Source organism: Oncorhynchus masou, chromosome 3 (genome assembly GCF_036934945.1).
Source record: "Oncorhynchus masou masou isolate Uvic2021 chromosome 3, UVic_Omas_1.1, whole genome shotgun sequence".
In the NCBI taxonomy this organism is placed as follows: Eukaryota; Metazoa; Chordata; class Actinopteri; order Salmoniformes; family Salmonidae; genus Oncorhynchus; species Oncorhynchus masou.
Genome location: NC_088214.1, coordinates 4453562 through 4461627, shown reverse-complemented (window position 1 = coordinate 4461627; position 8066 = coordinate 4453562). Strand labels below are relative to the sequence as shown.

Below are 8066 nucleotides of genomic sequence, written 5' to 3'. Positions count from 1 at the left end.
TCCCAGTCCTCTCCCAGTCCTCTCCAAGTCCTCTCCCAGTCCTCTTCAGGTCCTCTCCCGGTCCTCTCCCGGTCCTCTCCCAGTCCTCTCCCTCTCCAAGTCCTCTCCCAGTCTTCTCTCTCTACATAAAGAACCTTTGCTAACCCATACTATTGCATGTTATTGGCTCCTCTCCACTGTTAATCTGTCAAATGTATCCAGATGGCTACATGCTATTTAAAGTGACTGCAAAAAACAACATCCCAGAAATGTTCCATACGCACCAAAATCTTTTCTTCTCTCAAATGTTTTGCACACATTTGTTTACATATTCTGTTAGTGAGCATTTCTCCTTTTGCCAAGATAATCCACCCACCTGACAGGTGTGGCATATCAAGAAGCTGATTAAACAGCATGATCGTTACACAAGTACACCTTGTGCTGAGGTGGGGTTGCTTTTGTGGGGAACAACTAATTCTGATTGGCTGGGCCTGGCTTCCCAGTGGGTGGGCCTATGCCCCCCCAGGCCCATTTCACATGTCCTTGAATGAACTGTAACTCAGTAAAATCTATGAAATTGTTGCATGTTGCGTTCATGTTATTGTTTGGTATGAATGTAAACAAACACTGTATAGCCTCCAAACATGAATACAACTATAGTTTTGATATCATGGATGGTCAATCCTTGCATCCAAAGCTTTGTCTATGAATTTGACATTTCTCCCCCAGCCCCATACCTCAGCTGCTTACCAAAAACAGTGGCAGGATGGACTCTTTGTTATTGTTTTGAACCGCAGATTGCCTCTTTAAATAAAGTTTGTTTTGTCTTGATGCGATCCTTTAGACGTTAAGTTCTGACCCTCCAGCTCCACTGTTCTAATTCCTGTTAATGTTGTCCTCTCCGATGGTCCTCTAGAATCAGGATCTGTCAGCTGAAGGTTTCTACATTTCCACATCACTGTCTCACATGCTGTCTCCTCTATCCTAGATTCAGCCTTCATGATGGTCAACACGTCAGGACGTTTTGCTGGTCAGAAGGCCCTCCTCCTGTCCCCCCAGCTGAAGGAGAATGACACCCACTGCGTAATCTTCGAGTACTTCCTGTCTGGCCGCGAGGGGGCGGGACCGGGGCAGCTCAACGTGTATATCAGAGAGAACAACAGTCCACTGGGCATGCCTGTCTGGAACGTGTCTGGGCCAGCTACTAGAGCCTGGGTACAGGTAGAACTGGCCATCTCTACCTACTGGCCCAACTTCTATCAGGTGAAAAGATTTCACCGTACCATACCTTACCTTACCTTACCTTACCATACTATACCATACCTTACCTTACCTTACCTTACCTTACCTTACCTTACCTTACCATACTATACCATACCTTACCTTACCTTACCTTACCATACCATACCATACCATACTATACTATACAATACTATACTATACTATACCATACCATACCATACCATACCTTACCTTACCATACCTTCTGTTACCATACCATGCCATACCTTACCTTACCATACCATACCTTACCTTACCATACCATTACCTTACCATACCTTCTGTTACCATACCATACCATACCTTACCATACCATACCTTACCTTACCATACCATACCATACCTTACCATACCATACCATACCATACCATACCATACCTTACCTTACCATACCATACCATACCATACCTTACCATACCATTCCATACCTTACCTTACCATACCATACCTTCTGTTACCATACCATGTCATACCATACCTTCTGTTACCATACCATACCTTACCTTACCATACCATACCATACCATGCCATACCATACCTTCTGTTACCATACCATACCACCCAATACCATGCAATACCTTACCTCACAATACCATACTATACCTTATCCTACCTTACCACACAATACCATACCATACCACACAATACCATACCATACCACACCACACAATACCATACCATACCATACCATACCACACCATACCATACCATACCATACAACACAATACCATACCATACAACACAATACCACACCATACCACACAATACCATACCATACCACACAATACTATACCATACCACACAATACCATACCACACAATACCATACCACACAATACCATACCATACCATACCTTACCATACCATACACACCCCATACCATACCACACAATACCATACCATACCACACAATACCTTACCATACCACACAATACCATACGATACAACACAATACCATGCAATACCTTACCTTACCATACCACACAATACCACACCATACCACACAATACCATACCATACCACACAATACCACACAATACCATACCACACAATACCACACCATACCACACAATACCATACCACACCACACAATACCACACCATACCATACCACATAATACCATACCTTACCTTACCATACCATACCATACCATACCTTACCTTACCATACCTTACCATACCATACCACACCATACCATACCTTACCATACCTTACCATACCATACCACACAATACCATGCAATACCACACAATACCATACCATACCTTACCTTACCTTACCACACAATACCATACCATACCTTACCTTTCCACACCATGCCTTCCTTACCATACAGTACCTTTTTGAAATTGTATGAAATTACTTATCAAAAGTAACGTTTTAATTAAGATTTGTATGGTTTTGGGGCGAACAAGCACTGATACAACACTGCCTCTTACACTGTGACTGTATTCACGATGCAGCACTGCCTCTTACCTGTGACTGTATTCATGATACAGCACTGCCTCTTACCTGTGACCTTATTCATGATACAGCACTGCCTCTTACCTGTGACCTTATTCATGATACAGCACTACCTCTTACCTGTGATCTTATTCATGATGCAGCACAGCCTCTTACCTGTATTCATGATGCAGCACTGCGTCTTACCTGTATTCATGATGCAGCACTGCCTCTTACCTGTATTCATGATACAGCACTGCCTCTTACCTGTATTCATGATACAGCAATGCCTCTTACCTGTGACTATATTCATGATACAGCACTGCCTTTTACCTGGGACTATATTCATGATACAGCACTGCCTCTTACCTGTATTCATGATACAGCACTGCCTCTTACCTGTGACTGTATTCATGATACAGCACTACCTCTTACCCGTGACTGTATTCACCATACAACACTGCCTCTTACCTGTGACTGTATTCACCATACAACACTGCCTCTTACCTGTGACTGTATTCACCATACAACACTGCCTCTTACCTGTGACTGTATTCACCATACAACACTGCCTCTTACCTGTGACTGTATTCACCATACAACACTACCTCTTACCTGTGACCATATTCATGATATAGCACTGCCTCTTATCTGTGACTGTATTCACCATACAACACTGCCTCTTACCTGTATTCACCATACAACACTGCCTCTTACCTGTGACTGTATTCATGATATAGCACTGCCGCGTGTGCCTCATTGCTTAGTTACACATTCCTTCTGAATATGAACCTCTTGTATCCATGGCAATGGGCCTATGTCCTTCCTCTCCCCTCAGCGCCAGTTCTATATAATTTGAGTTTTCAGCTGCCACCTCACCTCATCACTTCAACGAGATACATCATCGCTGGCACACAGCCCCAGTCACAGTGATTTGGATCTGGACCCTCTATTTCTGAAACTATCCGCCGCCATTGTCGCAACCCCTACTACCAACCTGTTCAACCTCTCTTTCATATCGTCTGAGATCCCCAAGGATTGGAAAGCTGCCGCAGTCATCCCCCTCTTCAAAGGGGGAGACACCCTGGACCCAAACTGTTACAGACCTATATCCATCATGCCCTGCCTATCTAAGGTCTTCGAAAGCAAGGCAAAAAATAGATTGCTGACCATCTCGAATCCCACCGTACCTTCTCCGCTGTGCAATCTGGTTTCTGAGCTGGTCACGGGTGCACCTCAGCCACGCTCCAGGTACTAAACGATATCATAACCGCCATCGATAAAAGACAGTACTGTGCAGCCGTCTTCATCGACCTTGCCAAGGCTTTCGACTCTGTCAATCACCATATTCTTATCGGCAGACTCAGTAGCCTCGGTTTTTCGGATGACTGCCTTGCCTGGTTCACCAATTACTTTGCAGACAGAGTTCAGTGTGTCAAATCGGAGGGCATGCTGTCCGGTCCTCTGGCAGTCTCTATGGGGGTACTACAGGGTTCAATTCTCGGGCCGACTCTTTTCTCTGTAGATATCAATGATGTTGCTCTTGCTGCGGGCGATTCCCTGATCCACCTCTACGCAGACGACACCATTCTGTATACTTCCGGCCCGTCCTTGGACACTGTGCTATCTAACACCCAAACGAGCTTCAATGCCATACAACACTCCTTCCATGGCCTCCAACTGTTCTTAAACGCTAGTAAAACCAAATGCATGCTTTTCAACCGTTCGCTGCCTGCACCCGCATGCCCGACTAGCATCACCACCCTGGATGGTTCCGACCTAGAATATGTGAACATCTATACCTAGGTGTCTGGCTAGACTGTAAACTCTCCTTCCAGACTCATATCAAAACATCTCCAATCTAAAATCAAATCTAGAGTCGGCTTTCTATTCCGCAACAAAGCCTCCTTCACTCACGCCGCCAAACTTACCCTAGTAAAACTGACTATCCTACCGATCCTCGACTTCGGCGATGTCATCTACAAAATAGCTTCCAACACTCTACTCAGCAAACTGAATGCAGTTTATCACAGTGCTATCCGTTTTGTTACTAAAGCACCTTATACCACCCACCACTGCGACCTGTATGCTCTAGTCGGCTGGCCCTCGCTACATATTCATCGCCAGACCCACTGGCTCCAGGTCATCTACAAGTCCATGCTTGGTAAAGCTCCACCTTATCTCAGTTCACTGGTCACGATGGCAACACCCACCCGTAGCACGCGCTCCAGCAGGTGTATCTCACTGATCATCCCTAAAGCCAACACCTCATTTGGCCTCCTTTCGTTACAGCTCTTTGCTGCCTGTGACTGGAACGAATTGCAAAAATCGTTGAAGTTGGAGACTTTTATCTCCCTCACCAACTTCAAACATCTGCTATCTGAGCAGCTAACCGATCGCTGCAGCTGTACATAGTCTATCGGTAGATAGCCCACCCAATTGTGCCTACCTCATCCCCATACTGTTTATATTTATTTAATTTTCTGCTCTTTTGCACACCAATATCTCTACCTGTACATGACCATCCGATCATTTATCACTCCAGTGTTAATCTGCAAAATTGTAATTATTCGCCTACCTCCTTATGCCTTTTGCACACAATGTATATAGACTTTCTACTGTGTTATTGACTTGTTAATTGTTTACTCCATGTGTAACTCTGTGTTGTTGTCTGTTCACACTGCTATGCTTTATTCTCAACTAGCCTACCTGGTTAAATAAAGGTGTTCTCAACTAGCCTACCTGGTTAAATAAAGGTGTTCTCAACTGGCCTACCTGGTTAAATAAAGGTGTTCTCAACTGGCCTACCTGGTTAAATAAAGGTGTTCTCAACTAGCCTACCTGGTTAAATAAAGGTGTTCTCAATTAGCCTACCTGGTTAAATAAAGGTGTTCTCAACTAGCCTACCTGGTTAAATAAAGGTGTTCTCAATTAGCCTACCTGGTTAAATAAAGGTGTTCTCAACTAGCCTACCTGCTTAAATAAAGGTGTTCTCAACTAGCCTACCTGCTTAAATAAAGGTGTTCTCAACTAGCCTACCTGGTTAAATAAAGGTGTTCTCAACTAGCCTACCTGCTTAAATAAAGGTGTTCTCAACTAGCCTACCTGGTTAAATAAAGGTGAAATAAAAAAAATAAAACATTTCACACCCTGATTATCAGTGTTTCTAGGTCTCATTGAGGAAGAGAGGGGAACTCTCCCTCTGCGTCCCAAATGGGACCCTATCCCCTATGAGCCCTGGTCAAAAGTAGTGCACTATATAGGGAAGAGGGTGCCATTTGGGACATAGAGTAGTACATGGTGTATGATGCAGAGGTCCCTCTTGATCTCCCAACCCACAGGGCTATTTCATTAGAGCTACAGGCTACAGGCCCCAGTGTGTGTGTGTGTGTGTGTGTGTGTGTGTGTGTCTGTGTCTGTGTCTGTGTCTGTGTGTGTGTGTACTGTATGTGTGTGTGTGTGTGTGTGTGTGTGTGTGTGTACTGTATGTGTTTGGTAAATAACGGTCTCACACTCCAAACTGACCAAATGGTAAAATACTTCTGCAGGCACGAATGATATTTGTTCACTTCCTCACAAGGAAAATTAAAAAAGCTAAATGCTCCAAATTACATCTAATTAGCAACACGTGTTAATTATAGGTGTCTGTAATTGCAATAGTAACCTAAGGGTGTGTGTGTGTGTGTGTGTGTGTGTGTGTGTGTGTGTGTGTGTGTGTGTGTGTGTGTGTGTGATTGTCATAATGAAACCACCTGGTACTCTGATATTATTCAGTAATTACAAGTTATGTTTTTTATAAAGTCCAAACTAGGTCTTTCATCTGAGGTAATTACATCTCTGTCAGGTCATCCTAAAACTTTTAATGTTTTTCTTTTTTCTTTTTTAACTTTTTAATGTTTTACTTTGAATATTTATCATATTATAGAATCATTTATATTTATTGTATATATTATTATTATTATTTACAACATAAACTGTAAACGGGGAGTATTTGGCTTTGAGCTAGACTGTAACCTGGGGAGTATTTGGTTTTGAGCTAGACTGTAAACGGAGAAGTATTTTGCTATGAGCTAGACTGTAAACGGGGGAGTATTTGGCTATGAGCTAGACTGTAAACGGGGAGTATTTGGCTATGAGCTAGACTGTAAACTGGGGAGTAATTGGGTATGAGCTAGACTGTAAACGGGGAAGTATTTTGCTATGAGCTAGACTGTAAACTGGGGTGTATTTGGTTTTGAGCTAGACTGTAAACGGGGAAGTATTTTGCTATGAGCTAGACTGTAAACTGGGGTGTATTTGGCTATGAGCTAGACTGTAAACGGAGAAGTATTTTGCTATGAGCTAGACTGTAAACTGGGGTGTATTTGGCTATGAGCTAGACTGTAAACGGGGAAGTATTTTGCTATGAGCTAGACTGTAAACTGGGGTGTATTTGGCTTTGAGCTAGACTGTAAACGGGGAAGTATTTTGCTATGAGCTAGACTGTAAACTGGGGTGTATTTGGCTATGAGCTAGACTGTAAACGGGGGAGTATTTGGCTTTGAGCTAGACTGTAAACGGGGAAGTATTTGGTTTTGAGCTAGACTGTAAACGGGGAAGTATTTTGCTATGAGCTAGACTGTAAACTGGGGTGTATTTGGTTTTGAGCTAGACTGTAAACGGGGAAGTATTTGGTTTTGAGCTCGACTGTAACCTGGGGAGTATTTGGCTTTGAGCTAGACTGTAAACTGGGGTGTATTTGGCTTTGAGCTAGACAGTAAACTGGGGAGTTTTCGGCTGTGAGCTAGACTGTAAATTGAGGAGTATTTGGTTTTGAGCTAGACTGTAACCTGGGGAGTATTTGGCTTTGAGCTAGACTGTAAACGGAGAAGTATTTTGCTATGAGCTAGACTGTAAACTGGGGTGTATTTGGCGATGAGCTAGACTGTAAACTGGGGAGTATTTGGCTATGAGCTAGACTGTAAACGGGGAAGTATTTGGCTATGAGCTAGACTGTAAACGGGGAAGTATTTGGCTATGAGCTAGACTGTAAACGGGGAAGTATTTTGCTATGAGCTAGACTGTAAACTGGGGTGTATTTGGTTTTGAGCTCGACTGTAACCTGGGGAGTATTTGGCTTTGAGCTAGACTGTAAACGGGGGAGTATTTGGCTATGAGCTAGACTGTAAACTGGGGTGTATTTGGTTTTGAGCTAGACTGTAAACGGGGAAGTATTTGGTTTTGAGCTCGACTGTAACCTGGGGAGTATTTGGCTTTGAGCTAGACTGTAAACTGGGGTGTATTTGGCTTTGAGCTAGACAGTAAACTGGGGAGTTTTCGGCTGTGAGCTAGACTGTAAATTGAGGAGTATTTGGTTTTGAGCTA

General features: G+C 43.4%; 1 pseudogene; it reads left to right on the top strand.

The window, feature by feature from the left end:
• Positions 1 to 649: 649 nt before the first annotated feature.
• Positions 650 to 8066, top strand: part of LOC135518667 (receptor-type tyrosine-protein phosphatase mu-like) — a 184536-nt pseudogene continuing 177119 nt past the window's right edge.